This window comes from Apium graveolens, chromosome 2 (genome assembly GCF_009905375.1).
Source record: "Apium graveolens cultivar Ventura chromosome 2, ASM990537v1, whole genome shotgun sequence".
Taxonomy (NCBI): domain Eukaryota; kingdom Viridiplantae; phylum Streptophyta; class Magnoliopsida; order Apiales; family Apiaceae; genus Apium; species Apium graveolens.
Window position 1 is genome coordinate 158,519,093 of NC_133648.1, and position 16,653 is coordinate 158,535,745.

The following is a 16,653-nucleotide window of genomic DNA, read 5'->3' on the forward strand; positions in this document are numbered from 1 at the left end:
TAACAAACATCTCTCAGCATATCTGAGTTCATCAATCATCCTCCTTTTAGCATCTTTAAGCTCTGCAGAATCTTCACCAGTTTGGAAGATAACAGCCCTGAGATCATTAATTCTAGCTTTCCTTATATCCTGATCCAGTCTGATCAAATATGCCTTGTCAGACTCAAGATTGAATTCTACAGCCTTATAACCCAGAAAGGTAGTTATAATCTTAGCAGAGTTAGGCTTCATCTCAACTATATCACTCTTGTGATCTCTGTACTTTGGAAGATATGTGCTGTCAGACTTTACAGAATAAAGCATTTTCTGTCTCTGAATTTGAGTTTTCAAATAGTTTGCAGCACTTTCTGTTATTCTGTCATTCACTTGAAGTAAAAATAAAACATGTTCCAGTTCTTCAAAATACTTCAGTGGAATATCTTTTTCCCTTATGTGGTAAACCCTACCATCTGTCATGAAGTATAACAAGATGTGTTCTTTCAAGTAGGTATGGTAAACCATCTGTACAGATTCTAGTTGATATAATCTTTCAGGAATTGCTCCAACACCTGGTTCACTTAAGGAAGTTGGATCATTGATAAGTGGCATTTTATACCACTTAGAACGTCTTAAAATGGCTTAAATTGGTGTCTTGAAATCAAGTATTATGTGTATTTGATGCGTTTTTCTAGTGTTTATCCATTTGAGGGTATTAGTTGCATTTCGGGAGAGGAATCATCAAGAATAAGCCTTGGCATGTGTTCACCATTGCGAAAGGAAAGAAAAGGGCAGATTACGGCGAAGAAATGGAGCAAAATCAGATTTTTTCCAGTAGAGGTCTGAGCGCCCGCTCAGCATTGCTGAGCGGCCGCGCAGCAAGCTGAGCGCCCGCTCAGCTATGCTGAGCGGCCGCGCAGGGTCGGGGAAAAAGATAATTTATTTCAGGACTTCTACTTCTGATTGGTTTTCACTTCTATGTAATCTGAGTTTTATGGGACTATTATATAAGTAGATTTGAGACGTTTTCACAAGTGGTGGATTGAAGAAGATTGTGTTTTTATGCAAGAAGCGAAGGAGATAAGGAAGAAGACCGATTTAGCAAACTGCAACGAAGAGGAAGCATATCTTCTTGTGATTCTTGTTTCGTTGTAACGTTGGATGCTAGTTTTCTTGCTTTGAACTTATTTACTCTTGTGACATACTCTGTCTTAATATAATTAGTTTAGTTATTATTTTCTTGTGTTTGTTTATCATGATTTTATATGAACCCATGATGACGATAAGTGCTATTATGGGCTAATCGTGATCATGGGGTTGCAACGGATTTATTATGGACTTCTTTAGTTAATTGTTTAATACTTTAGTGTGTGATGATTGTATGATATCTAGTATTGGTTGTGCGTATTCGTCTTATGTGCGTCGCGAACATATAAGATAGGGTGTTAATCTCTTGTGAAGCGACGGTGGATCTTGAGATTTAGAACTTGCCATGCTAGCATAGGTTCATGTACGTTGTGCATGATTAGTGGGTAACTCTAACAGTTTTATTTGCCCTATGTAATCAAAAGGAATAACTTGTGCTTAAATCGTTGTGTTGTCAATTTCTGTAGACATATAGGAACTCAACATAATTGATGACTATTCAACTTCTATCTTAATTGTGGATGCTTGGTAGAATGGTATTAGTACAATGAAAGTTGGCTTTTATCAGTTTCGTGTTATTCAATTAATATCATCAATGTCACATGCTAAAGGTAATAACAATGGCTATAGAAGGAAGTAATAATGAAGTTGTGATCTCATGAGTGTTTTATTATTGATAAATTGAAGTGTTAGTTAAGTGATTAATTAAGTAGTTAATTATAGTTAATATTTAATCAACAATTTTAAGTGTTAGTGTCTTAACATTGAGAAGTAATCATACATTGGTGAGTGAGTTTAATTAGACAATAATTTAGTTTGAGTCTCTGTGGGAACGAACTAGAAAGTATTCTATATTACTTGCGAACGCGTATACTTGCGTGAATATTAGTGCGTGATTTCGCCCTAACAAGTTTTTGGCGCCGCTGCCGGGGACTCGGCGTATTTGTTTAGTTTATGTACTTACCATCATTGGTCATTAGGACTCAGTGATTAGGACGTAGTAGTTAATTAAGATTTTCGGTTGTGTTTCAGGTACTTTAGCAAGCGTTTATGCAAACTCGTTCTCGTGCTCGCAAGTGGACTTTAGATACAGCTGAGGAGACAGACGAAGTTCTTGATATTCCGGAGAAGTTAGATTTTGAGGATTCAGATTCAGGAACTGAGCAGAAAGAACCAGTAAACATGGGAGATCGTATTGTTCAAGCTGGTCCAGCTCTTATGGATTCTTCTCGGCCTAAAATTGATGACATTCAGTCAAGCATCCTTCATCCGGCTATTCAAGCTAACACCTTTGAAATCAAGCCGGGCACTATTCAGATGGTGCAGAATTCTGTTTCTTTTGGAGGAGCGGCAACTGAAGACCCCAACATGCACATAAGGAATTTTGTCGAGATCTGCAGCACTTTTAAGTACAATGGCGTGACTGATGAGGCTATCAAGTTGAGGCTTTTCCCATTCTCACTGAGGGACAAGGCTAAAGACTGGTTACATTCTGAACCAGCGGGGTCCATCACTACGTGGCAAGATCTTGCGCAAAAGTTTCTGGTGAAGTTTTATCTGATGGCAAAGACTGCTGCTATGAGGAGTGCTCTTACTCAGTTTACGCAGCAACCTACAGAATCTATGTGCGAGGCTTGGGAACGCTACAAGGAAATGTTGAGAAAATGTCCACATCATGGAATGCCAGATTGGATGGTGATCACTGGTTTCTATAATGGTTTGGGGGCCCAATCTCGGCCCATGCTCGATGTAGCAGCTGGAGGCGCCTTATGGGCTAAAAGCTATACTGAGGCGTATAATCTTATAGAGACGATGGCTGCAAATGAGCATCAAAACCCAACTCAGAGGATGACGTCAGGCAAGGTAGCAGGTATTCTGGAAGTTGATGCAGCCACCGCTATTGCAGCCCAGCTCCAAGCGCTATCAATGAAGGTTGATTCTCTGGCTACATATGGAGTTAATCAAATAGCCAGGTTCTCATGCTACGGATCAGTGTTCTCTTGTCAACGAATCTGTTCAGTATGTGAAAAATTATTAGCGACAACAGCAGCCTGTGCCAGCGACCTATCATCCTAACAACAGAAATCATCCAAATTTCAGTTGGGGGAATAATCAGAATGCTATTCAGCCACCATATCAGCAAGGAGTGAGTAAACAGTTTAACCCACCTGGATTCCAGCAACCACAGCAGTATACTACAAGGCAATCATATCCTCAACAGGGAAGTACAGCTGCACCTACTAGTGCTGATTTTGAGGAACTTAAGCTGTCATGCAAGAGTCAGGCAGTTTCTATCAAGACCTTGGAAAAACAAATCGGTCAATTAGCCAATACAGTGCTCAATCGTCAACCTGGCACCCTTCCCAGTGACACGGAAGTACCAGGCAGGAAGGAAGCTAAAGAGCAAGTCAAGGCTATTACCTTAAGGTCTGGAAAAGTGGCTGATGCTGAAAAGGCAAAAGAAGGAGAAGCTGAAATTGAAGATGAAGAATCTAAGCAAAAGGAGAAAGCGGCGGAACCAAGGAAGACTACTGTTGAACACACTCTGCCTGAGGCTAATACAGGGGAGAAACAACTCTATCCTCCACCACCTTTTCCTAAGAGATTGCAGCAACAAAAGCTGGATAGACAGTTCGGGAAGTTTCTGGAGGTGTTCAAGAAACTTCACATCAATATACCTTTCGCTGAGGCTCTGGAGCAAATGCCTAGTTATGCGAAGTTTATGAAGTCTATTCTTTCAAGGAAGGTGAAACTGGATGACCTTGAAACCGTTGCTCTCACAGAAGAATGCAGCGCTGTTCTGCAGCAAAAGTTACCACCAAAACTGAAAGATCCAGAAAGCTTCACCATACCTTGCACCATTGGCAATCTGACTTTTGACAAGTGCCTTTGTGATTTGGGAGCAAGCATTAATCTGATGCCGTTGTCGATCTTTAAAAAGCTGGATCTGCCTGATCCAAAACCCACATACATGTCGCTACAATTGGCTGATCGTTCCATTACTTACCCAAGGGGCATAGTGGAGGATGTGCTCGTCAAGGTGGATAAGCTCTTCTTTCCTGCAGATTTTGTTATTCTGGATTTTGAGGAAGATAAGAAGATTCCCATAATCTTGGGAAGGCCTTTCTTGGCTACTGGCCATACCTTGATAGATGTGCAAAAAGGTGAACTTACTATGCGGGTCCAAGATCAGGATGTGACCTTCAACGTATTCAAGGCAATGAAATTCCCTACAGAAGATGAGGAGTGCTTAAAATTGGATGTGATTGATTCTGCGGTTACTTCGGAACTCGATTGCATGCTAATGTCTGATGCATTGGAAAAGGCCTTAGTGGGGGATTTTGACAGCGATGATGAAGATGGCAACGAGCAATTACAATATCTGAATGCTTCTCCCTGGAAGCGAAAGCTGGACATACCGTTTGAATCTCTTGGTACTTCTGACCTTAAGAATGCTGAAGGGAAGCTCAAACCATCAATAAAGGAAGCACCTACTTTGGAGCTCAAGCCATTACCTGAACACTTGAGGTATGCTTTTTTAGGTGATTCATCTACGTTACCTGTTATTATTTCATCTGACCTTTCAGGTAGTGAGGAAGACAAGCTCTTAAGGATTTTGAGAGAATTCAAATCGGCTATAGGATGGACCATAGCAGACATCAAGGGGATAAGTCCTTCATATTGTATGCATAAAATTCTGCTAGAGGAAGGTAGTAAGCCAACTGTGGAATAGCAGTGAAGACTGAATCCCATCATGAAGGAGGTGGTGAAGAAAGAAATTTTGAAATGGCTGGATGCAGGCATCATTTATCCTATTTCTGACAGCTCGTGGGTGAGCCCCGTACAATGTGTACCTAAGAAAGGAGGTATCATTGTGGTCGCAAATGAAAAGAATGAGCTCATCCCTACTCGAACAGTTACAGGATGGAGAGTATGCATGGATTATAGAAAATTGAACAAAGCCACAAGGAAGGATCACTTCCCTCTTCCATTTATTGATCAGATGCTTGACAGATTGGCGGGTCATGAGTATTTTTGTCTTCTGGATGGTTATTCCGGGTATAATCAGATTTGTATTGCACCAGAGGATCAGGAAAAGACTACCTTCACTTGTCCATTTGGCACGTTTGCTTTTCACAGAGTTTTGTTTGGGTTATGTGGCGCCCCGGCCACTTTTCAAAGATGTATGATGGCTATATTCTCTGACATGATTGGAAATAATGTCGAAGTGTTCATGGACGACTTCTCCGCCTTTGGACATTCATATGATGAATGTTTGAATAATCTGCGCGACGTACTCAAAAGATGCGTGAAAACTAATTTGGTGCTCAATTGGGAGAAATGTCATTTTATGGTGCGTGAAGGAATTATTCTTGGGCATAAGGTCTCTAACAAGGGTCTGGAGGTGGACAAGGCCAAGGTGGGAGTCATTGAAAATCTTCCCCCACCTAATTCTGTGAAAGGAATCTGTAGTTTTCTTGGTCATACGGGTTTTTATCGGCGATTCATCAAGGACTTTTCAAAGATATCTAAGCCGTTGTGCAATTTGCTTGAGAAAGATGTGCTTTTCAAATTTGATGATGAATGTTTGGCATCATTCGAGACTCTCAAGAAGAGTTTGATCACTGCACCAGTTATTACAACACCAGATTGGACAGAACCATTTGAGATGATGTGTGATGCGAGTGATTATGCGGTAGGTGCAGTTCTGGGACAGCGCAAGAAAAACCTCTTCCATGTGGTCTACTATGCGAGTAAGACTTTAAATGGTGCCCAATTGAACTACACCACTACTGAGAAGGAGCTTTTGGCTATAGTATTTGGTTTTGAGAAATTTCGATCTTATCTACTTGGTACGAAAGTAACAGTATTCACTGATCATGCGGCTATTCGCTATCTGGTTTCCAAGAAGGATTCGAAGCCGAGACTCATTCGTTGGGTGCTTTTACTTCAGGAATTTGAGTTAGAGATCAAAGATAGAAAAGGTACTGAGAATCAAGTAGCTGACCATCTCTCTAGGTTGGAGAATCCCGATTTTACTTCACAAGATAGGACGTTAATCAATGAATCTTTTCCGGATGAGCAGTTGTTTGCAATTCAGGAGGAAGAACCATGGTTTGCAGATATTGTAAACTATCTCGTCAGCAATATAATGCCTCCTAATTTGACATCCACTCAAAAGAAGAAGTTTCTGCATGAGGTGAAGTGGTATATGTGGGATGAACCATATTTGTTTAGACAGGGAGCTGACCAGATCATCAGGAGATGTATCCCGTTCTGTGAGATGGAGGGGATATTACGAGACTGCCATTCCACGGTTTATGGTGGACACTATGGTGGTGAGAAGACGGCAGCTCGTATTCTGCAAGCAGGTTTTTTTTGGCCTACTTTGTTCAAGGATGCTCATCAGTTTGTTTTAATGTGTGATCGTTGCCAAAGAGTGGGAAATTTGACAAAGAAGGATGAGATGCCATTAAATGTGATGCTTAAAGTCGAGGTCTTTGATGTTTGGGGAATCGATTTCATGGGGCCTTTTATCTCATCTTGCAATAATCAATACATCTTGCTGGCAGTCGATTATGTCTCAAAATGGGTAGAAGTTAAAGCTTTACCGACAAATGATGCAAAGGCAGTGCTAAATTTTCTTCATAAGCAAATTTTCACAAGGTTTGGAACACCTCGGGTAATCATAAGTGATGAAAGATCGCATTTCTGCAACCGTAAGTTCACTTCTATGATGCAGCGTTATAATGTGAATCATCGAGTAGCTACTGCCTATCATCCGCAAACAAATGGTCAAGCGGAAGTGTCTAACAGAGAGATAAAGCACATTCTAGAGAAGGTTGTTTGTCCGTCAAGGAAGGATTGGTCTTTAAAGCTCGATGAAGCTGTTTGGGCTTACAGAACAACATACAAAACTCCACTTGGGATGTCACCGTTTCAGTTGGTGTACGGTAAGGGATGTCATCTACCTGCGGAGCTTGAGCATAAGACCTACTGGGCATTGAAGAAGTTGAACCTGGATTTAGATGCAGCTGGTAAGAAAAGAATGCTTCAGCTTAATGAACTTGATGAATTTTGACTTCAAGCGTACGAGAATAACAAAATGTATAAGGAAAAGGTGAAGAGGTGGCACGATAGGAAGCTACATCCTAAGTTATTTGTGCCAGGGCAACAAGTTCTCTTATTCAACTCTCGGCTCCGACTTTTTCCTGGGAAGTTGAAATCAAGGTGGTCTGGACCTTTTATTGTCAAAACTGTGTTTCCACATGGAGTGGTGGAAATTTTTGAGAATGATCCGGACCAAGCATTCAAGGTTAACGGTCAGCGGTTGAAGCACTACTATGGGGACATGGCAAACCGAGAAGTGGTTAGTGCCATTTTGTTGACTACTTGAGAAGGGTACGAAACGTCAAGCTAATGACGAAAAAGAAGCGCTGCGTGGGAGGCAACCCATGATTTGTCGTTACAGGAACCCTTAGAAGTTAATAACCTATCCAAAAACACAAAAAAATCAGAAAACAGGGGCTGAATTTTGTTTTTTCCAGTGACCCCCTGAGCGCCCGCTCAGCCCTGAGCGCCCGCTCAGCCCTGAGCGCCCGCTCAGCATTGCTGAGCGACCGCTCAGCAAGCTGAGCTGAGCGCCCGCTCAGCTTTGCTGAGCGACCGCTCAGGGGTCGAGTACCAGAATTTTTTTTACAGTTCAGAAAAAAAAACAAAAAAAACACAAAAACAGTTTTAGCCCATAAAACCCACGATTTGTTCCCACTACCCCATCATTTTAACCCTTAATTCCCAAATCCTAATCTAATCCACACCCTATATATACATACACCTATCCTACATATCTCCCACAAAACTTCCTACACTTAAACTCTCTCACAAACATCAAAACTCAGTTCTTACACATTTTTTTTCACGAATCAATGGCACCCAAGAGAGCACGCACTATTGACAGCAGCAACACAGTTCCTACTGCTGATTCATCGAGGGGTACTGCTGCAAGGCCTCAGTTAACTGACAGAGCTGCGGAGGAGGAGTACACTAGGCTTTTGGGGAAGCTGATTCTCAAGGAGAGAGGGTTTTTACCATTGGGGAGGGATGGTGAGTTGCTTCCCATGATTGCAGAGAAGGGGTGGATAGCTTTTTGTGAGTCACCCGAAGCGGTACCGATGAGCGTTGTTCGCGAGTTCTACGCGAACGCGAAGGCCGAAAAGAATGGGTTTTCTATGGTCCGAGGGCTGACAGTTGATTATCAACCTGCGGTGATTCGCCGTGTGATTGGACAGCGAGAGAGGAAGCCCGAGGAGGAGAACTGGAATGAAAAGACTGCTGAGGATTTTGACTTGGATTTGATTTGTGCGACTCTCTGTCGACCGGGCATAGTTTGGACCTTCAGGACTGGCACTAATGAGTATCGTCACTTTTCGGCGATCGCCATGAACAGGTATGCCCGTGCATGGAATGCATTTATTTGTGCTAATATTTTGCCTTCTTCGCATGCACACGAGGTCACAGTTGAGAGAGCACAGTTGTTGTGGGGAATTCTGAATGAGGAGTACTATGTGGACCTTGGTGAGTTTATCTACCAAGGAATTCTGAAGTTTTTGAGGGGAGCGAAGCATATGAACATCCCTTATGCATCCACGGTTACGAAGCTATGCCAAGCAGTGGGAGTGAACTGGCCGGCTCATGAGCAGTTGCAGTTGCCGGCAGCTCCGATTGATTCTGGCACTCTGAATGGGATGCAGGAGTGGACCGGTGGTGAGCCTGAGGAGCATGGGCTGGGTTATCGTCTTCCAGGAGGGCGTCCAGCACGAGGTGCTACTATGGCTAGGCCAGGGCGTGATGAGGCTGGTTCTTCGAGAGCTCAGGAGGGTGCTGGGATGGTTGATGCCCAGTATAGGAGGCTTTCACAACGGATGGATGCCATGTATGAGACGCAGAGCAGGTTTGATCAGGAGCTCACCCTTGCGTTAGGGACTGCTTTTCGGGGCCTTGGAGCTGATATCCAGTGGCCAGTTTTTGGTAAGGACTCTGCATACCCGCAGCCTGATACTCCACCCACTGAGGGTGATGATGATGATGAATCCGAGTAGGTATACCCTGTGTTCCTTTCTACTACCTTCACTGAGGACAGTGAAGATTTTAAGTTTGGGGGTGGTAGTTAAGGAATATTGTGTGTGTGTCATATAGTTGCATATTCATGATAGTTTAGTTCATATAGTTGCATAATTTATGCCATATAGTTTTTTTGTTATGAATGACATGTAGCTCATGCATTTACCATGATCCCTTTTGCAATGATTTATCGACTGAATTGTGATATTGATGCGAGTGTAGTGATAGCATTAAAGTGATATTAAATCGTGTAGGTTGATATGCATGCTAGAAACAATTGTAAGTCCACTAAGTCTTAGAGAATGCATAAGGGCTAGATTGTTGTTATGATTTGGTTGTTTTCAAGGTCAATCTACTTATTATGCTTAGAATTCGATTATAGGTTCTTAGTGATAAAGGCATGAAAAAGAAAAAATTTTGGAGAAAAAAAATATGGAAGTTGTTGCTAGTTGTGGCTAGGCGTCAAATGGCTAGTAGCCGACTCGCATATGGTGCGAGTAGTCTAGGGTTGAGCAAGATGGAGCGAAACGCACTTGCTCAGAAGTTATATAATGAAAAAAAAAGAGAGATTTTTTTTTAATTTATGCATAATTGATCTAGAGTGGGCTCTTTGGTATTCGAGTTATTAAGTTCTTAGGGGACTTTGTGCCTAGTGACCTAAGGCTTTTAGATTGACAAATAAAAGTTCCTTCTTCATTCTGCTTGAGTTGAAGGCCCAGAAAATAGTTAAGTTCTCCCATCATACTCATTTGATATCTTGACTGCATCAGTTTGGCAAACTTCTTACAAAGTCTGTCATTTGTAGAACCAAAAATGATATCATCAACATATATTTCCACCAAAAGTAAGTCATTTCCATGGTTAAGGTAGAACAATGTTTTGTCAATAGTCCCTCTGTTAAATCCACTTTCCAGAAGAAACTGAGATAAAGTCTCATACCATGCTCTTGGAGCTTGCTTAAGGCCATAAAGTGTTTATCAAGCCTCTAGACATGATTGGGAAATTTGGGATCTACAAAGCCTGGAGGTTGTTCAACATATACCTCTTCTTCCAATTCTCTATTGAGAAAAGCACTTTTCACATCCATTTGAAAGACTTTAAACTTCTTGTGAGCAGCATAAGCCAAAAATATCCTTATGGCTTCCAATCTAGCAACAGTTGCAAATATTTCATCATAATCAATTCCCTCCTGTTGAGAGTATCATTTTGCAACCAACCTTGCTTTGTTCCTTGTAATTATGCCATCACTGTCAGTTTTGTTTCTGAACACCAACTTTGTACCAACTACAGACCTGTTCTTTGGTCTTGGCACTAGGGTCCAAACTTTATTTCTTTCAAATTCATTTAACTCTTCTTGCATTGCTTGCACCCAATCAACATATTGAAGAGCTTCTTCCACTTTTTTTGGTTCAGTCTGAGAAAGAAAAGAATGATAGAGACATTCATTTGATGTAGTTGTTCTAATCCTGACACCTGCATCAGGATTTCCAATAATTAAGTCAGGTGTATGTGCTTTAGCCCACTTCCTTGCAGATGGAAGGTTCTATCTAGAACTGGATTCTCCCCCATGATCCATGCTGTCTCCATCAAGATTTTCTGATGCTCCCCCTGAAATTGTGCTCTATGAGTTGGATCCTGTTAGTGTATACTGAAAATATTTATTTGAAGTATGTACATTTATTTCTGGCCAGTTTATTTGAGAATCATTTGAATGTTTACATGTTGTCTAATATTATATATTGTGAACAATCTAGTATCAAATGGGATACAGAATATTAGATTGTTAAATACAGTTATATAATATAATAAGGTTCACAGCACAGGTGGTGTTGGACAATCCACTGGTATGGCTGCAGTATTATTTAGATTAGTTTATATTGACTAATAAATAATACTAGTATACTTTGTGTATATTGAACATGATCAAATTTAAAATTGTTCCCTTAATACTGATTAAGAAGGAGAACTAAGATTCTATGTTATTATTAATGCTTAGGTTCTTAATCCGGAAATATTAATTGACACGTGTATATTATTTACATGCTTTGATTTATATATGAAATAATTTTTTTGAATTATATCATTATATTTTGGGTGATGGAATTATATACATGGTGGATATTATTTATTGAAGGAATCCATGTCCTGATAATATTCGGGTTAATGATGTCCCCTTGAAAGCTCAAAAAGATTTAATTATGTGAAACCCTGCAGGTGGAATTTATTCTGGCATAATTAAATAAAGGTTGAGTGGATGATCAAGGATAAAATATATTAATTAAATAAATTATCAGTAATTTATTTAATTAATGGACATATGATATTTTAAACATGGGGAATTTAATAAGCAAATAATATTGGAACCGAATTAATTAAATTATGGTATTAGGAAAGGTAGTGCAAATATTAATTCTTTAGTGGATTGAATTAATATTTAATTACATTGGGCTAGGCTCAAGATGTAATTAGAAGGCCCAACCTAATTATCCATGGTCCCTATTGTAGCCTATATATATTCTTATTCTCTTCTTGCTTGGCAATTATGTGAAAACATATTGTAGCCACCAAGGAGCAAGAAGAGATGATAACTTGAGAAGACGGAGGCCACACTTCGCTCAAGGGAATTTGGGAATACAATAGAAGAGCATGGAATCAACCATTAACAAGGTAATCCTTTTTTTGTAATCTTTATCGTAAAACGTAGTAACACCCTAAGTCCGTGGTTCCCAACAGATCCTTCATAATTTGAGTTTCCAAAAATATCAGAACATGAGTTTTCAGAATTATCAGAACTTGGCCTAATAGAACTTGACGAATTAGAACTTGAAGAGCCTGTTGTAGATTATGATGCTTCTTGAGATGTGGTTGTATCTTCAGTATGCTCCCCCTGCACAGGTGCATCTTCCTTAGGCATAGTCACCACAGATTCAATGACATCAGAGTTTAATCCATCAGAGTTTGCAGTATCAGGATTTAGGTTGTCAGGAGTTTCAGATCAGAATTTAAAAATTCATTTTCAAATCTCAGCTGATCATGATCATTGAAATCTTCAAGTCCAGTAATCTTCTTATCATCAAAAGAGACATTGATAGATTCCATGACAACCCTTGTTCTTAAATTGTAGACTCTGACGGCTTTGGTAGAAAGTGGATATCCAACAAAAATTACTTCATCAGCTTTTAGATCAAATTTGGATAGCTGTTCGGGATAAGTATTAAGAACAAAACACTTGCATCCAAATACATAAAAATACTTCATATTTGGCTTCTTTTTCTTCACCATCTTATATGGTGTTTTTCCATGCTTGTTGATAAGTGTTGAATTCTGAGTAAAACAAGCAGTCTGCACAGCTTCGGCCCAAAAGTAGGTTGGCAACTTTGCTTCATCAAGCAAAGTTCGTGCAACTTCAATAAGAGTTCTATTCTTTCTTTCAACAACTCCATTTTGCTGTGGAGTTCCAGGAGCAGAAAATTCTTACTTTATTCCATGGTCTTTGCAGAACTCTTCCATGATCAATTCTTGAACTCAGTGCCATTATCACTTCTTATGATCTTCACAGAATCTTTGACCAATTTATCCAGTTGCTTGACATGATCAATCAAGATAGATGCAGTTTCACTTTTTGTGTGCAAGAAATACACCTATGTGTATCTGGTGAACTCATCCACTATGACCATATTATATTTCTTCTTTGCAATAGACATGATTAACTGGACCAAATAGATCAACATGTAGTAGGTGATAAGGCTAAAGAATTGATGATTCAGTCTTGCTCTTGAATGAAGATTTTCTTTGTTTTGCCTTCTGACATGAATCACAAAGGCCATCATGAGCAAATACTGATTTTGGCAGTCCTTGTTAGGTCACACACACTATAGAAGGGGGTTGAATACAGTGTATAGCACAATCAAATCGAATTCAAATAACACAAGTAACAGAAAACAGACTTTATTCAAAGCAATAAACTCTATTACAATATGGAAATATCCTCTCTCAGTGATGAACAAATATCACGAGAGCTGCTAGGGTTACAATAAATAATATTCTCGATAATGATAACACTTGTAGTGTAAATCCTATGTCTGTGTTTATATACTACACAGTTACAAGATAATCGATAATTGATATGGAATATAATTCTGCTTCCTAAAATATATCAATCAGATATCTTTTCTTCCAAGTATTCTATTCTTCATAGAATTCCTTCTTCATGCATATCTCCTCTTACATTTGTCTCGATCTTCTCTTTCTTCAATCAGCCGCCTTCCTTATCTGAACGTTTCCTTTAAGTCCTGATATTATCTTCTGATAAATATCTCCTGAACCTTAAGTACTGATGACTTAAGTTCTGACTTCAGTATAAGTGCTGATTTCAGTTAAGTACTGATTTGTCCAGTTTAAGTAAGATCTGAAAACTAAACATAAATCATATTAGTCATGACATTATCAAATATATCTAACAATCTCCCCCAACTTGTAAATTAGCATAATATACAAGTTTAACAAATATTTGATGATGTCAAAAACATTAAGTACAAATGCATGAGAATTTGACTAGATAACTACAACTTACAGTCCTTAAAGCTTTACCAACTTTAACTTCTGATAACAACTTCAGTCTGTATTCATATCAGAATTTGAGCAGTTTTAGATCTTGACTTGGCTTCACTTTCTGATCTCTCTGATGTCAGGAGTTGTTCTGAGATAGTTCTTTAACAAACATCTCTCAGCATATCTGAGTTCATCAATCATCCTCCTTTTAGCATCTTTAAGCTCTGTAGAATCTTCACCAGTTTGGAAGATAACAGCCCCGAGATCATTAATTCTAGCTATCCTTATGTCCTGATCCAGTCTGATCAAATATGCCTTGTCAGACTCAAGATTGAATTCTACAGCCTTATAACCCAGAAAGGTAGTTATAATCTTAGCAGAGTTAGACTTCATCTCAACTATATCACTCTTGTGATCTCTGTACTTTGGAATATATGTGCTGTCAGACTTTACAGAATAAAGCATTTTCTGTCTCTGAATTTGAGTTTTCAAATAGTTTGCAGCACTTTCTGTTATTCTGTCATTCACTTGAAGTAAATATTAAAAAATGTTCCAGTTCTTCAAAATACTTCAGTGGAATAGCTTTTTCCCTTATGTGGTAAACCCTACCATCTGTCATGAAGTATAACAAGATGTGTTCTTTCAAGTAGGTATGGTAACCATCTGTACAGATTCTAGTTGATATAATCTTTCAGGAGTTGCTCCAACACCTGGTTCACTTAAGGAAGTTGGATCATTGATAAGTGGCATTTTATACCACTTAGAACGTCTTAAAATGGCTTAAATTAGTGTCTTGAAATCAAGTATTTTGTGTATTTGATGCATTTTTCTAGTGTTTATGCATTTCAGGGTATTAGTTGCATTTCGGGGGAGGAATCATCAAGAATAAGCCTTGGCATGTGTTCACCATTGCGAAAGGAAAGAAAAGGGCAGATTACGGCGAAGAAACGGAGCAAAATCAGATTTTTTCCAGTAGAGGTCTGAGTGCCCGCTCAGCATTGCTGAGCGGCCGCGCAGCAAGCTGAGCGCCCGCTCAGCTATGCTGAGCGGCCGCGCAGGGTCGGGGAAAAAGATAATTTATTTCAGGACTTCTACTTCTGATTGGTTTCCACTTCTATGTAATCTGAGTTTTATGGGACTATTATATAAGTAGATTTGAGACGTTTTCACAAGTGGTGGATTGAAGAAGATTGTGTTTTTATGCAAGGAGCGAAGGAGATAAGGAAGAAGACCGATTTAGCACACTACAACGAAGAGGAAGCATATCTTCTTGTGATTCTTGTTTCGTTGTAACGTTGGATGCTAGTTTTCTTGCTTTGAACTTATTTACTCTTGTGACGTACTCTGTCTTAATATAATTAGTTTAGTTATTATTTTCTTGTGTTTGTTTCTCATGATTTTATATGAACCCATGATGACGATAAGTGCTATTATGGGCTAATCGTGATCATGGGGTTGTAACGGATTTATTATGGAATTCTTTAGTTAATTGTTTAATACTTTAGTGTGTGATGATTGTATGATATCTAGTATTGGTTGTGCGTATTCGTCTTATGTGCGTCGCGAACATATAAGATAGGGTGTTAATCTCTTGTGAAGCGACGATGGATCTTGAGATTTAGAACTTGCCATGCTAGCATAGGTTCATGTACGTTGTGCATGATTAGTGGGTAACTCTAACAGTTTTATTTGCCCTATGTAATCAAAAGGAATAACTTATGCTTAAATCGTTGTGTTGTCAATTTCTGTAGACATATAGGAACTCAACATAATTGATGACTATTCAACTTCTATCTTAATTGTGGATGCTTGGTAGAATGGTATTAGTACAATGAAAGTTGGTTTTTATCAGTTTCGTGTTATTCGATTAATATCATCAATGTCACATGCTAAAGGTAATAACAATGGCTATAGAAGGAAGTAATAATGAAGTTGTGATCTCATGAGTGTTCTATTATTGATAAATTGAAGTGTTAGTTAAGTGATTAATTAAGTAGTTAATTATAGTTAATATTTAATCAACAATTTTAAGTGTTAGTGTCTTAACATTGAGAAGTAATCATACATTGGTGAGTGAGTTTAATTAGACAATAATTTAGTCTGAGTCTCTGTGGGAACGAACTAGAAAGTATTCTATATTACTTGTGAACGCGTATACTTGCGTGAATATTAGTGCGTGATTTCACCCTAACAAGTTTTTGGCGCCACTGCCGGGGACTCGGCGTATTTGTTTAGTTTATGTACTTACCATCATTGGTCATTAGGACTCAGTGATTCAGACGTAGTAGTTAATTAAGATTTTCGGTTGTGTTTCAGGTACTTTAGCAAGCGTTTATGCAAACTCGTTCTCGTGCTCGCAAGAGGACTTTAGATACAGCTGAGGAGACAGACGAAGTTCTTGATATTCCGGAGAAGTTAGATTTTGAGGATTTGGATTCAGGAACTGAGCAGAAAGAACCAGTAAACATGGGAGATCGTATTGTTCAAGCTGATCCAGCTCTTATGGATTTTTCTCGGCCTAAAATTGATGACATTCAGTCAAGCATCCTTCATCCGGCTATTCAAGCTAACACCTTTGAAATCAAGCCGGGCACTATTCAGATGGTGCAGAATTCTGTTTCTTTTGGAGGAGCGGCAACTGAAGACCCCAACATGCACATAAGGAATTTTGTCGAGATCTGCAGCACTTTTAAGTACAATGGCGTGACTGATGAGGCTATCAAGTTGAGGCTTTTCCCATTCTCACTTAGGGACAAGGCTAAAGACTGGTTACATTCTGAACCAGTGGGGTCCATCACTACGTGGCAAGATCTTGCGCAAAAGTTTCTGGTGAAGTTTTATCCGATGGCAAAGACTGCT

At 39.4% G+C, this 16,653-nt stretch overlaps 1 non-coding gene across 1 annotated transcript; it reads right to left on the reverse strand.

Moving 5' to 3' along the window:
• Positions 1-2,697: 2,697 nt before the first annotated feature.
• Positions 2,698-2,804, reverse strand: LOC141709390 (small nucleolar RNA R71). Its single transcript, XR_012569969.1, has one exon. It is a non-coding gene; the product is annotated as a small nucleolar RNA R71 (small nucleolar RNA).
• Positions 2,805-16,653: the final 13,849 nt, after the last annotated feature.